The 15,225-nt window shown below is 36.6% G+C and overlaps 1 protein-coding gene across 3 annotated transcripts in view; it reads right to left on the minus strand.

Annotated features, from left to right (window-relative positions):
- The window catches only part of ADGRA1 (adhesion G protein-coupled receptor A1), a 471,200-nt gene that overhangs the window by 325,912 nt on the left and 130,063 nt on the right, over nt 1-15,225 (minus strand). The gene's annotated exons all lie outside the window — the stretch shown is intronic.

Consider the following 15,225-nt stretch of genomic DNA (forward strand, 5'->3'; position numbering starts at 1 on the left):
ATTGCCACGATCATACTGCCATAGGCATTTGCTTCTATAAACCCTATGCTTTAGGAGAGCTTTTAACGTTAAATGTCAAAACCTTGAGCAAAATTGAATGCTTGGCAACCAATGAAGATTTTACAATGCAAGTGTAATATATCCAGGTGTTTATACCAGTGAACAGTCCAGCTATGGCACTGTAACAAGGTGAGCTGCCCTGATGGACACAAACTGTAATTTGTTCCCAAGATTAGGATTTTTTATTCTCTACTATGCAAATTGATACTAAGATGCTGGGAAATGTTTTGCCTAATTAAGATAACTGGTAAACATGCAAGCTTCCTTTTGGGAAAGAATATATGATAAACAGTATATCAAATATATCTGAGATGGGTATGTTGGTGCTTTGTGAATCAAGAAGTAAAGACTGGAGCCACTGGAGGAGAGTAGCTGAAGAGAGGATTCCTGAGTGAAGGAAAAATCTGTAACTAAGGATCCAAAAGAAGCAAGCAGAAATGAAAAGAAAGTCCTGTGAAGCAGACTTTTTTTTTTTTAGAAATAACTAAAATTCTATGTGGAACAGACAGACAGAAGTCAACAAAGAAAAGTTTAACCAAAGGGCTGGGTTTCCAAGAAGCTCACTTAAAAGCAAACCTGAAATTGAAACTATAACCAAAGGAGTCATAAGAAACACCTTTATGAATAAGGAAGGCAGCAAGTGAGGTGCTCTATAGAAATCTCTGTAAATAAATGCATAATACTTTGATAACCTTAGGCTTGGAAGGAAGTATAAATTATTTACTTGAGATGACTGTAACAATAAATATCCCTTCAGTCTGGAGAAGAAACCTTTTGTGGATATATAAGTTCCTGCTCCTTTCCCACCTTCTAGAAGGCCTTTTACTTTAATTGAAGCTTGTGGGCATTTTTGAAGAGTACATCTGTACACAAGAGTATCACTTCATCAAGTTTCAATAGCTAACAAAAGAAATGTTTCCTCAATCTTGAATACGCTGCAAATAGCCTCTAAAACTATTTCCTTTTAAAACTAAACCAAAAAAATAACTAATACCTGCAGCTATAATAACTATGTGGTACTAAAAAAAACTTTAGGCCACTAGTCAATGTCATTGTAAGTAGAAAGCCATATTAGCAAACCATAGTAGCAAAATATTAGAAGCACCTTTTCCGACTAACAAATTTTATTAAAAGGGCTTTTGTAAGCTGCAGCTCACTTCCTCAAGTGTGTTATATTCAATAGCATTTTATATATATTAGGATCTATAAATTTAGGTAATTCCAGCTGTAGTATAAAATTTGTAGTGAAGTCCTCATTTGAATAAATAATTTGAATTAAAAACCTCCTTTTCCATTGGTTCTGGGAGACTCTCTCCTCTAGAAAATTACACTCCTTTAAATAGGAAGAAGCCTTCACAATATGGCAGTCAATAGAATAGATCAGGGGTCTCCACCCTTAGTAACTTTAAGGCTTGTGGACTTCAACTCCCAGAGTTCCTCAGACAGCTTTGTTGGCTGAGGAACTCTTGGAGTTGAAGTCCACAAGCCTTAAAGTTACTAAGGTTGGAGACCCCTGGAATAGATGATGGCAGGAACTGGAGAAGAGATATTAGGCCACAGTGCTTATGAGGAAATTTGTTACCTTATTTCCATCGCACACACAAATGTGACCTTTTTTTTACCCAGATTTAATCATGAAAGATGTTAGATAAAATGCAGGGAATACATTTAGGAATTCCACTAAAATTTTATTAGATTACAAATTTCATAATTCCCAGTCATGTTAGACGGAAGAGAAAAATAAAAACACAATACAATCGTTACTATAAAACTTTTTAAAAACATTTGTTCCTGGGCAAGGAGATGACCTGAGAAATCCCTCTAAATAATCAACACTGAGCAGGCAGATTAAAAACTCTGGAAAAAGAAAAGAAAATTATGTTGACTTCTTCACCTCTAGCAGAATTCTTTTAAGAGGAAACTGAAAAGCTTGCAACCAGCTCTAACTTCTCTTCCTTCTTGCAAGAGATTGCTGACACAAGAAACCTCATGTCTCCATCAGCAGCTAAAGTCACTCAGGGAGAAACTACAGTGGCTGGGAAGGCTGAGTTGAACTTTCTCCTTTGTAAGTGTTTCCTTTTGCAGAACTGAAGATCTTTGTGTGGTAAGATCGTCTGAATGGATTGGATAAATCCAGCCAGCATGATTATGGAACAGATGAGATGCTCCATTAAACTGGATTACAGTTTCAAGTACTATAAACCAGGGGTTCTCAACTCCAGGTTCACAGATCAGCACTGGGCTGCGGCATGCCAGCAACCGGGCTGTGCAAACAAGCAAAGCCCCATTTGCGGGATGCAGACAGAGCACGAAACCACACCCCCTCCGGTCCATGGAAAAACCTCTCTCCACAGAACTGGTCCCTGGTGTCCAAAAGGTTGTGGGCCGCTGCTGTAAACCACAACCATATGTTGTGAATATGTTGAATGTAATCTTCATATGTAAGAAATGTAATCTTCTTGATCCGGGAACAGCCCCTGCTGACTTGCTTCCATATTGTGGGATAGCCATTCAGCTTTGTCTATTCAAGAGTCCTGATAAAGGACAGTATCTCAAAATCCCAACTTCAGGAGAAGCATGGTTTTAGTTAAGCTGACCAAGCCAAAGGAATACTGGCAAGTAATTAGTGGTTAACTTCCTTCCTGTTTCCATGAACTTTATCTACCACCAATCTTCAAAAACAGTGCAATGCAAAGATATTCCAGTCTACCTTCCCCCCAGAAAATCTATTATCGTTGTACCTGAAGGCTGGTTTCTTGATTACCTTTCTTCTTTTCTTTCTTGCCCTTTCTCTACCAACCTTCCCTCATCTACATATTACATATAGACTGTTTTTCCAGTTCCCCCTTTCCTTTGCTCTGTTGCTGAACCTAAGATCGCATGTTCAAACTGTGTTCCCTACAGCTTCTCTGAAACTCTTGTCTCTTTTTCTAAGGAGAAGAAAGGGGCTAAGGGGCTTCCACTGAGCACACCTTGGGATGCTCTCTTAAAATTTGCTCTATTCATGCTGTTCACTAAACATGCTGTGCTACTGCTAGTCCCTGAGGCGCATTTGCTGTTCCCTCAATACTCCTTAAATGCTATTGCCATACTGAATGGGAACTGAATGCTTTTCCCAATGACTGCTCCTTTCCCTTTCATTGCCATTTTCCATTGACTGAAACTTCCCCCACTGTATGCTTTGTGAATGCTTTTTGTGTTTTCATTGTATTCATTTAGTGCTGTTTATTACTTTTAAAGGCTACTTCTCCATTGAATGATATTTTCCCAATTATTGCTATTTTCTCTTTCAACTGCTACAGTATTTCCACTGACATTTTCATTGTGTTATTCCTCAATAAAACCTAAAGTCCTTTTTAGAGGCTGCCATTTTGAGCTACACATTCCTTCTTCAATAAATAGCTTTTAAATACTTACCAGGTCCTGTGTAGTAAGAATTACTTATGAAACAAACCAAAACACTGTAAAAAGAGAAGCATTTTCCAGCTTCTGTGACAGTAGGATAGTTAGAACTTCATCCTAACCCAATAAATTCCCAGATAGGTTTTTAGGAGTAATAACCCACCTGGAGGCCATATATTTGGGGAAGATGATACAAATAAGATATAGGATTATCTCTGTACTGTAAAAATTCATGAAGAATTTAAGGGAAGTAGATTGTGTTCAGTGGAGGCATAAAAGTTATTACTCAGAATCAGATTTCCATAAATTCTGGGCTTCATCATATGACAAAACATGAATCTTGATCCTGAGATGTCAAGTCCCTTATGCACTTATCTCTGATTTCACAACATACATACAAATGGGGAAGGGTTGAATCACAATTTTGCAATGCCAATTTGTCATTTGGCTCTGTCTTCATGGATCCCTTCATTACAAGGTAATTAAAATCTAAGCTGAATATTTTTTCATCCCTCTTTCAAGAGCTGTTCCTGCAAAAATTCCACAATGTCTACCATAGAATTGAGAAAATATCTGGCATTGTATTTCGTGGTTTTGTTTATAGCCTGTTATTTATTCTGAAGAACACAAAATATCATAGATCAAGTGTTCGGGTTAATGTCAGGGTTCCAAGTAACACCCCCAACGAAAGAAGACTCCGAGGCTTGAAGTTCCTAAAAGTTCCATTTTATTAGAGATGTCATATTGGCACATCTCAGAAAACCCGAATCTGAAAGCTTCCAGGTTTCCCCATCCAAAGGAAAGTCCAAGTCCCTGCCCCACACCTACAAGTCCATCACATGGCCCAATCAAAACCCTGCCCCAACTGGAGATGCCTCCCAGTTCCAGCCCACCAGGTGCAGGGCAAGATGTCCTTGACTCTCTGAGAACAGAATGTTATTATGACTATATATCACCAATGCTCCATATCATCCTCCCGCCCAGTTTCCCACAGTAGTAAATATGGCAGGCCTGAAGACCCAATGCAAAAGATGGCTTCCAGGCCTGACATCAGGGCTGGATGTCTCACGCACTGGCCACACCCATACCCAATTTAGCAAAGGGGGGAAAAGTCGTGATACATCATGTATGTATCTATAAGGAGTGTGCATAAGAGCACAAAAGTGCCTACCGTTCCTGTCCTAAGAAGCACGAAGCTGAAGCCTGAAGATGACAAATGAGACTTCGTCGAAACATCGCCAAGACACTTCCAATTTTACGCGGGAGAAAACCCGAATAACCAAAGTCCTACATATATATATATATATATATATATATATATATATATATATATATATATATATATATATATATATATATATATATATATATATATTCTTCATGATATGTTTTTTACTTTTGACAATGTTTATGTATACTGTTATGACAAAATTAAATTTAAAAAAATGATGCCTGATGATGCGAGTTTGATACCCGTCATAGATAGTTCCAATTGATCTTCACAAGTCACAAGGACAATAAAAAAGATCAAAGTGATTCTAAATGCACTGGAATTATATTAGAAATTTATTTATTAGGAACAGGAAAGCTGGCTGAGGAACTCTGGGAGTTTAAGTCCACAAGCCTTAAAGTTACTAAGGTTGGAGACCCTGTTCCATAGCATTCCTGCTTTACTGATGAGAGAGCAACCTGACAAACAGCCAGCTAGTGGTGATTCAGCTGAGGTACAGTTGTAGCAGGACCGAGCTGAGGTTTTGAGTAGGGAAAGCATTCAGCTGCAGCCAGTCAGAGATGAGGAAGAGGAACTGCCTTTGCCAACTGATCCAAGAACACAGGGTGGAGCCCAAAGGTACTTTTTCAAGAGGCAACTGGACTTTCTGGTTTTTCTTTAAAGACATTTCGCTTCTCATCCAAGAAGCTTCTTCAGCCTCTTGAAAAAGTGCCTTTGGGACAACCATTTATTTATTTATTTATTTATTTTGTCACAACAGTATATATAAGCATAAGTATATAATATATAAGCATATATATATAAGCATAAGCATGCAATAACTATATTAATTGGATATAATGAAAGAAAACAATAGGACAGGAATGGTAGGCACGTTTGTGCTCTTATGCACGCCCCTTATGGACCTCTTAGGAATGGGGTGAGGTCAATAGTAGACAGTTTTTGGGTAAAGCTTTGGGGATTTTGAGAAGAGACCACAGAGTCAGCTAGTGTATTCCAAGCATTAACAACTCTGTTACAGAAGTAATATTTTCTGCAATCAAGATTGAAGCGGTTAACATTAAGTTTAAATCTATTGTTTACTCTTGTATTGTTGTGATTGAAGCTGAAGTAGTCTTTAACAGGAATGACATTGCAATAGATGATTCTATGAGTTAAACATAGGTCCTGTCGAAGGTGGCGGAGTTCTAAGTTTTCTAAACCCAAGATTTCAAGTCTGGTGGCATAAGGTATTTTGTTGTATTCAGAGGAGTGGAGAAATCTTCTTGTAAAATATTTCTGGACACGTTCAATTGTATTGATGTCTGAAATGTGGTATGGGTTCCAGGCAGTCAAGCTGTATTCAAGAATTGGTCTAGCAAATGTTTTATAAGCTCTGGTAAGTAGTGTAGTGTTTCTGGAGAAGAAGCTACGTAAGATTAGGTTTACAACTCTTAAAGCCTTTTTTGCAATGTAGTTCCAGTGGGCTGCAACTACATCGCAAAAAAGGTTACATCATGGTTACATCGCTGCAACCATGACCTGGATGACTGAGAATCTCCATAGATATGTAGAGTGAAGAAAAGGCAGGAGAAGCGAAGGTCAGCTCAACTACTCACAAGGCAGCAGCCTCATCCCTCTTGACGAGCTGCACTGGAGCCTGGCTATTTAGCACAGCAAACAGATGGAGACGACACTGGGAACAATATGGTCCTTTCCTAGATGTTGTGTTTCTGGGCATTGTGGCTCCTGCCTTGCTTTGGACTAACATCGTGTCTTGACTTTCCATCATGCTTCATGGACTCTGGACTCTTCTTGCCTTGTGAACCTTCTTGTATTGTAGATTTAATTTGACTGGTGGACTTATCTTGTTTAGGAACTTTCACGTGCCTTGTGGACTCATTGGGCCATTGTTCCATGGACTAGCGATGGTTTGATTTTGGCTGGACACAATAGGGATAGTTCTGGGTTTTTGGTAAATAAAATTTACCAAAACATGTCCAGAAATATTTTACAAGAAGAGTTCTCCACTCCTCTGAAAACAACAAAATACCTTATCCCACCAGACTTGAAATCCTAGGCTTAGAAAACTTAGAACTCCGTCGCCTTCGACAAGACCTAAGTTTAACTCATAGAATCATCTATTGTAATGTCCTGCCTATTAAAGACTACTTCAGCTTCAATTGCAATAATACAAGAGCAACCAATAGATTCAAACTTAATGTTAACCGTTTTAATCTAGATTGCAGAAAATATGACTTCTGTAACAGAGTTATCAGTGCTTGGAACACATTACCTGACTCTGTGGTCTCTTCCCATAATCCCAAAAGCTTTAACCAAAAACTTTCTACTATTGACCTCACCCCATTTCTAAAAGGATTATAAGGGACGTGCATAAGAGCACAAACGTGCCTACCATTCCTGTCCTATTGTTTGCTTGTTTCTTTCTTTTCTTTTTTCTTCTTATATATATATATGCTTATACTTCCTTATATTATCTCATATTATGTTTATATACTATATAATCTTTTTATGTGATGCTTATATATAATGTCATGACAAAATAAATAAATAAATAAATAAATAAATAAAACCATTAAACCACCGTCGTGTGTGTGTGTGTGTGTGTGTGTGTGTGTGTGTGTGTGACTGACCAGGACAGCACAATTAATAACAAATCTATGTATTTTATTGTGCTGCTTTCTGGCCAACAGGACATAATAAAGGCTTTCATTTCAACAATGGTTTGATGGCAAGTCATCAATTTGTAAGCAAACCCTGCATCTGCCAGAAACTGTACATTTAATCATGTATTGAGTATTATAAACACAATGTTTCACAAAAAGTTGAATCCCAATCCAGGAATCAGGTTTATTATATCTTCTAATCTGAATTCAATCTCACCTTGCTCATGCATTATTAAGCTGAATTGTTTGAATCCACTTCCTGGAAGCAACACTTTCTATTTATGTAGGTAATCAATGGCTGTTTTAAATATTATTACAGTAAAAAGCTCCCACAAGGCTTTCTTTCAATTTAATATGGAGAATAAGTAGAGCTGGCATTCCATAAACACTGTTAAAATGCTCCATACTTATGGCAGCATTTTTGCCTCAGGAGGCCTAATTAATATGTAAAATGGGTACTAATCTCAACCCGTACAGAATCTCAAGGCATAAATAAATTCTGATTAATTCTAATGTACCCAGAGCAGAAATAGGATCTGAAATGTCATTACCATATTTAATTCTCAACTCTGTAATGTATGGATCAGAATCAGTAGGACAATAAGGATCTATAAAGAATATAGTTCAATATTGGTTTTCTACATGACTGGATTCTTCTGTATTATTATTTTTTTTTGCACCAATGAGCATAATTAGATGCCTTTTCCAGTGACATTATTACAATCGTATGTTATGATATTATACTGCTAACTGTTTGTGGTTATTCATGTTCAGGATTAAATAGTAATCAGATGCACTTGAGTCAAGTAAGTGAATAAAGTTTAAAGAAGCTTAATTTGCATCACAAAGCATGTCTGTGTTATGGATTCAGTAGATCCATCAAATTTGGCTGACATGCATTACTGAAGGAAAACAGCCAATCTGCTACATCACCTGATATTCAGTGCAAAAAAATTCCCAAAAGACAATTAAATTATAGTCCCATTACACTTTCAAAATTACTCTGTATAGATCATTTGCAGAACAAGCCAGTTTAATGCTGATTGGAAAGAGCTTATGGAGTTTGAAACAGAAAAAAAATGAAAAGAGGCTATATAAATTTGATGACTATAAAAAAGAGTAGGTAGGAAAAAATTAAAGGTATGTAACCATAGTAAGAATTAATTTAGATTTATACTTATAATTATTATAAAAGGAAATTGGAAGTCATTTTTTTATATATATTTGTCTTTCTTTTCTGCACTTTTGGCTTTGTTCTCTTTTTTGCCTTCTCTTTATCTTCAATATTAGTTTCTGTTATCTTGCTTGTTTACAAATCTAAGTTGTTAAAACAGGCAATGTGGTCACAAACTTTTTAAATATATATATAAAACAAAATGTTGTTGTCTTAAGATGCATCACAACAGAATCTGAGCAGCTCGCAAAAGATAAATATGGGCCAAGAGATAAATAAGCGAGTCAAGAAATGTCAGACTGGTATATTATTCAGACATATTTTTGTTATCAGGTACTGTCTCCATATCTGTCATATCATATGAATCATTTCAGAAAATGTCTGTAATGTCAATAATCATATATATAAAATATTCAACTAAACCCATGGGAAATCAGACAGACATATAGCACAAAAACACAAATAACTGATCTTCCTAAACTCAAACTTGCAAGGTATTTGATAAAGTAGACTATAACCTACTATTTGATAAAATTGAAAAATGTGGGTTAGACAGCATCACCACCAAATGGATTCGTAACTGGCTGACCAACTGCACTCAACATATAGTCCTCAATGGAACTGCATTTACAGTGAGAGAAGTATGCAGTGGGGTATCCCAAGGTTCTGTTTTAGGCCCAGTGCTCTTCAACTTCATCAGCGATTTGAACGAGGGGATAGATTTTTTATTTATTTATTTTGTCACAACAATATATGTAAGTATCATACAGAAAAGTTATATAGTATATAAACATATATATGAGTAAATATTAGGAGGTGTAAGCATATATATATATATATAAGAAGAAGAAAAGAAAAACAATAGGACAGGAACGGTAGGCACGTTTGTGCGCTTATGCACGCCCCTTATGGTCCTCTTAGGAATGGGGTGAGGTCAATAGTAGAAAGTTTTAGGATAAAGTTTTTAGGATTATGGGAAGAGACCACAGAGTCAGGTAAAGTATTCCAAACACTGATGATTCTGTTACAGAAGTCATATTTTCTGCAATCTAGATTAAAGCGGTTAACATTAAGTTTAAATCTATTGGTTGCTCTTGTATTATTGCAATTAAAGCTGAAGTAGTCTTTAACAGGAAGGACATTACAATAGATGATTCTATGAGTTAAATTTAGGTCTTGTCGAAGGTGATGGAGTTCCAAGTTTTCTAAGCCTAGGATTTCAAGTCTAGTGGGATAAGGTATTTTGTTGTTTACAGAGGAATGGAGAACTCTTCTTGTAAAATAATTTCTGGACACGTTCAATTGTATTGATTTCAGAGATATGGTGAGGGTTCCAAACAGGTGAGCAGTATTCTAGAATTGGTCTGGCAAATGTTTTATATGCTCTGGTTAGTAGTGTAGTGTTTTTGGAAAAGAAGCTACGCAAGATTAGGTTTACAACTCTTACAGCCTTTTTTGCTATGTATTTGCAGTGGGCTTTGGCACTTAGATCATTTGACATGAAAACTCCAAGGTCTTTAACAGGATGGGGATCGTCTGTAAGGTAATGTCCATCAAGTATGTACTTAGTGTTTGGGTTCTTTTCTCCTATATGTAAGACTGAGCATTTGCTGGTTGAGATTTGGAGTTGCCAAGTTTTAGACCAAGCGGTTAGATGATCAAGGTCTTTTTGAATGATAGATGTATTATCTGTGGTGTTAAATAGTTTGACATCGTCAGCAAAGAGAGCACAATTACTTGAGATATGGTCACAAAGATCATTAATGTATAGTATGAAGAGTGTTGGTCCAAGGACGCTGCCTTGAGGAACGCCACTCTTGACAAGATGGGGTTCCCCTAGATGGGGAACTAGATGATCCCCTAGATGAGTTCCCCTAGATGGGGAACTCATCAAACTTGCAGACAACATCAAGCTAGCAGAATAGCCAACACTCCAGAAGATAGGCTTAGTATATAGAAGGATCTTGACAGACTTGAACATTGGGCGCTAACTAACAAAATGAAATTCAATGGTGAAAAAAGTAAGGTTCTACATTTAGGAAAGAAAAACAAAATGCACAGGTACAGTATATGTGGTACCTCATTCAATAGTAGTAACTGTGAGAGGGATCTTTGAGTCCTAGTGGACAATCATTTAAATGTAAACCAGCAGTGTGCTGCAGCTGCCAAAAAAGCCAACACAGTTCTAGGCTGTGAGATAGAATCAAGATCACATGAAGTGTTAATACCACTTTATAATGCTTTGGTAAGGCCACACTTGGAATACTGCATCAAATTTTGGTCGCCATGATGTAAAAAAGATGTTGAGACTCTAGAAAGAGTGCAGAGAAGAGCAACAAAGATGATTAAGGGACTGGAGGCTAAAACATACTGGAATTGGGTATGTCTAGTTTGATGAAAAGAACGGCTAGGGGTGACATGATAGCAGTATTCCAATATCTCAGAGGCTGCCACAAAGAAGAGGGAGCCAAGCTATTCTCCAAAGCACCTGAGGGAAGGACAAGAAGCAATGGGTGGAAACTAATCAAGGAGAGAAGCAACCTCAAACTAAGAAGAAATTTTCTGACTGTTAAACAATTAATCAGTCTAACAACTCGCCTCCAGAAGTTGTAAATGCTCCAACACTGGAAATTTTTAAGACGAGATTGGATAACCATTTGAGAGGGAGGGAGGGAGAGAAAGAAAAAGGGAGAGAGAGAAAGAAAGAGGGAGAGAAAGAGAGAGAGAGAGAGGGAGAGGGAGAGAGAGAGAGGGAGGGAGGGAGGGAGAGCGCATATTCTCCATGGTTAAGTTCCTAAATACATACAATACTGTCAAAACTGCCTCTTTCTTCAGGTGTTGACCAAAACTTTTTTCACTGCTGTAAATATACATCTCACTAAATTATGTTTCTTGTAATTTTTTATGAGATTATTGCTACTACGAAAAATTGTAGTTTCATTTCAGATTAAAATTGCAAGTTTTTCTACATTATACTGTGTCTGCCATTCTAGTTCACTGCAATTTTTTTACATGCCTACCATAAATGATAAAACATTCCTTCTGTTTCATGAGATGCCATGACAGTTGATGAATTTAGTGTTGTGTTTTAAAACATTCAAATGGGGAGGGGCTGCCATGCTCCCATTTTTAATGGACTGAAGAATTCTTAACATTTTTGAGTCTGGAGTAGTTTCCTTTGTTTATCCTTCCTTCTTTTTCTTTCTTTCCTTTATATTTCTCTTACTTTTTTCACTTTTTCCTTTCCTTTTCCATTTTTTAATTTCTTTTTTAATTTCTCTCTCTTCCTTTCCATTGTTTTTCTTTTTTTGCAAAGTATTAAAAGCATTAGGAATATTAGGTCACTTCCACACTATAAAGTATCTCTCTAAGGCACTTTTACTTCACACTGTTTACACTCCCAGATTCATCTGAAGAGTTTTGAAGATGGCTATAAAATTATTTTCACTTCTGTTAGCCTCAGAAAACTAAAAAGAGCCAGGCAACACAATGATGCAATCAATGCTGCCTCCCACTGACCAAAAATAATAAAAATAGTTTTGTTCCCATCCCTACAATATATATTGTAGCCCTCCTTGCTATCCACAATATTTTCATTAACGCTAGGTGCATTTATCTCACTTTTACCAAAAAAAACAAAACAAAAAACCAACAAACCCAAAATGAACTTCCGAACTCTTGGTGTAACTGGATAGCTTCTTCGCCAATAAGGCATTATTTTTCCTCTACAGAAATTCTCATTTAAAATTGTTATATATAACATTTTTGTTTTAGAGCTGACTGGTGTCCTGACCACAGTTCTCTGTGACGGTATACAGCCTCTTTCTGAAGGAGGAGGGAGAGAAAATAATAGCATATTGGAATCCAGAGATCAATAGATGGAATGAGGCAAGATGCAGCGCTTTTTACAGGAATTGTGAACCTGATTAGCAACTGTCTAGAAGATTAATTTCAGGCACTCTTGCAAGTTGTCTGGGAAATCTACCATAGAGAGTGAAGTCGGATGGCGAGAGGCAGGGTAGATAAGAGTTCCTGTAAATTAGTAAATTATCTGCCCTCAAGGGATAACTATTGTGTATGAAACCATGTCACAAATAGTGATTTTTTTTATTGTTTTGGTATAGTTCTGCAAAAGGACATAACCTCTTGATCTATTTTACTTGCTTTTCTTTCTCCCTGACCAGTTTAGATTTTACAGGAAAACAAGTTTCCGAGTTGTCAGAAAAAGAAAAAAGAAAAAACCCTGAGTACTTGATATATAACAACAGGTTAAAATACCTAAAGCAAGTTGACTATAGACTGTCATGAAAGGCAAGAAATAGAACCAAAATGTCTGCCCAGAGAGCCAGCTACTGTCATGTGCACATGCAGATGAACGTAGTTGAAAAAGAATGTAAAATGTAAATTGTTATACATAACAATGAATTTTTAAAAAGCAAAAGGAAGTATGGGTTGAAATAAGGATGTCCAATCCTAAAGGTCTGAAGGAGTAACATATTCAGAAGAAGACAATCAACCTTTAGTAATAAATGAGCTGAATTAGTTTCAATGAGATTTATCCTATCTCAGAAAAATCAATGAAGTACAGTGAATAATGAAAACACCAAATACAGAAAGCAAGACACTCCTTTTTACAATCAATTTTAAAGATATTCCTCACATCCTACTCTCTTTCATCTTCCTTTAGATTAGAAGAATGCTTCAAAGTTGAAATGCTTAATTTTATGATTATTTTTATGAAGCTTTTAAGATAAAAAAATGCCCTAAAATCTAGCCTGATTGTTAAACTCATGCTATAACTTACTCAAGAAACTAAAGAGGTTTGTGGCTTGAATTTTGTTACTCACCCATGGTGAGAAGAATGGAGTGGTTGATTGAATGAGCTGTGGATAATATATTGGGCCAGACTTCAAATATCCTAGAAATAAATTTAGCAGAGATAGCCAAACAAATACAGAGGTTTGGGAATCAGCCTGCCTCATGAAATGCTCATGTTTCATTGGGCACAAAATTTTATATAAACATCCCCTGGGTTCCTTGGGTCAATTTTAATACAGATGTACCTGAAAGATGGAGTTTACATAGAGATCAGCCTGCTAACTGTAGGAGAGACCTAGAGCAGGGGTCTCCAACCTCGGCAACTTTAAGACTTGTGGACTTCCTCCCAGAATCCGTCAGCCAGCAAAGCTGACTGAGGAATTCTGGGAGTTGAAGTCCACAAGTCTTAAAATTGTCAAGATTGGAGACCCCTGACCTAGAGATATACTGTATTGTTGGTGCTGAGTTAATGGACAAATCCTAGCACAGGACCCACAACGAACTATATGAATGGAGAGTGTGTATGTGTATCCCTGAAGTCCAATTGGAACCAACAAAAGCAATACAATGCTGCAGCATTATAAGTTGCAAAATTGAAATCTGGTAATTTAAACTAACTGCATTTGCACCGGAAGGAAAATAATTTGACTGTTCCCATAAGGTGTGATTATGAAAATGCATCAGCAAAGCTGGTAGGTTCTCCATGGGAAGACCCCCAGATCAAAATATGGCTTCCTTCAAAAAGCAGAACTGAGAAAGTGTTTACTTCCTGAAAGTTCACTGAAGCAGATTCTGCCCCTTTGCAAAAAATAGCCATTCTAGGGGTGATTGGCCTCAAATGAAGTTAGGAACATTGCCAACGTTGTTGTAGCAGCAGTTTAAAAACAGATGGGGGAAGAAAGAAAATGAGATAAGAAGAAATCTACAGATAATGTGACAATGAAAATATGAAATCAGTTTGGCTCAGTACAACAGGAAGAGGCTTCCAGCAAGAAGGGAAGACCTGGATCAAACCAAGCAACAACATATTGTTTCCTATTGTTTCCTTTCATTATATCCAATTAATATAGTTATTACATACTTATGCTTATATATATGCTTATATATTATATAGTTATGTTCATGCTTATGCTTATAAATACTGTTGTGACAAAATAAATAAATAAAAATAAAAAATAACAACAGTAAAATATATATTTTTATAAAAGTATAAATTATGAAAACTTTTAGAATAGAATAGAATAGAATAGAATAGAATAGAATAGAACAGAACAGAACAGAACAGAACAGAACAGAACAGAACAGAATAGAATAGAATAGAATAGAATAGAATTTTTATTGGCCAAATGTGATTGGACACACAAGGAATTTGTCTTGGTGCATATGCTCTCAGTGTACATAAAAGAAAAGATACCTTCATCAAGGTACAACATTTACAACACAAATGATGAAAATGATGAAAACTTTAATTCAGTACTCATTTTGCATCAGAATTATTATTTTTTCTTTCTTTTCTTTTCTTTTCTTTTTTTTTTTTTGTAAACCTAGCATCAAATTGTCCCAGAGCACATTTGGGACATCCATGACCTGGATGACTGAGAATCTCCATAGACCTCTAGCTTCAATCCCAAAGTCCCCTTCTGTTCATGAAAGGAATCCCAGAACAAGCTTATTGTCAACAGAGGATTCCATGAACAGAGAAGATCAAGACACTTCTTGTCAATTTGTCTATTTCCTCAAAAGAAGACCCCGCATCCTTTGGCCTGAGTTTAATTATCTGAAGGGAAAAAAACATATTTTTTTTCATTAATGGAGAAAGATAAGATGGGGAATGATGGAAGGCAATGGTTTCCTCTAGTGCTAACATTCACCTC

Source organism: Ahaetulla prasina, chromosome 6 (genome assembly GCF_028640845.1).
Source record: "Ahaetulla prasina isolate Xishuangbanna chromosome 6, ASM2864084v1, whole genome shotgun sequence".
NCBI lineage: Eukaryota > Metazoa > Chordata > Lepidosauria > Squamata > Colubridae > Ahaetulla > Ahaetulla prasina.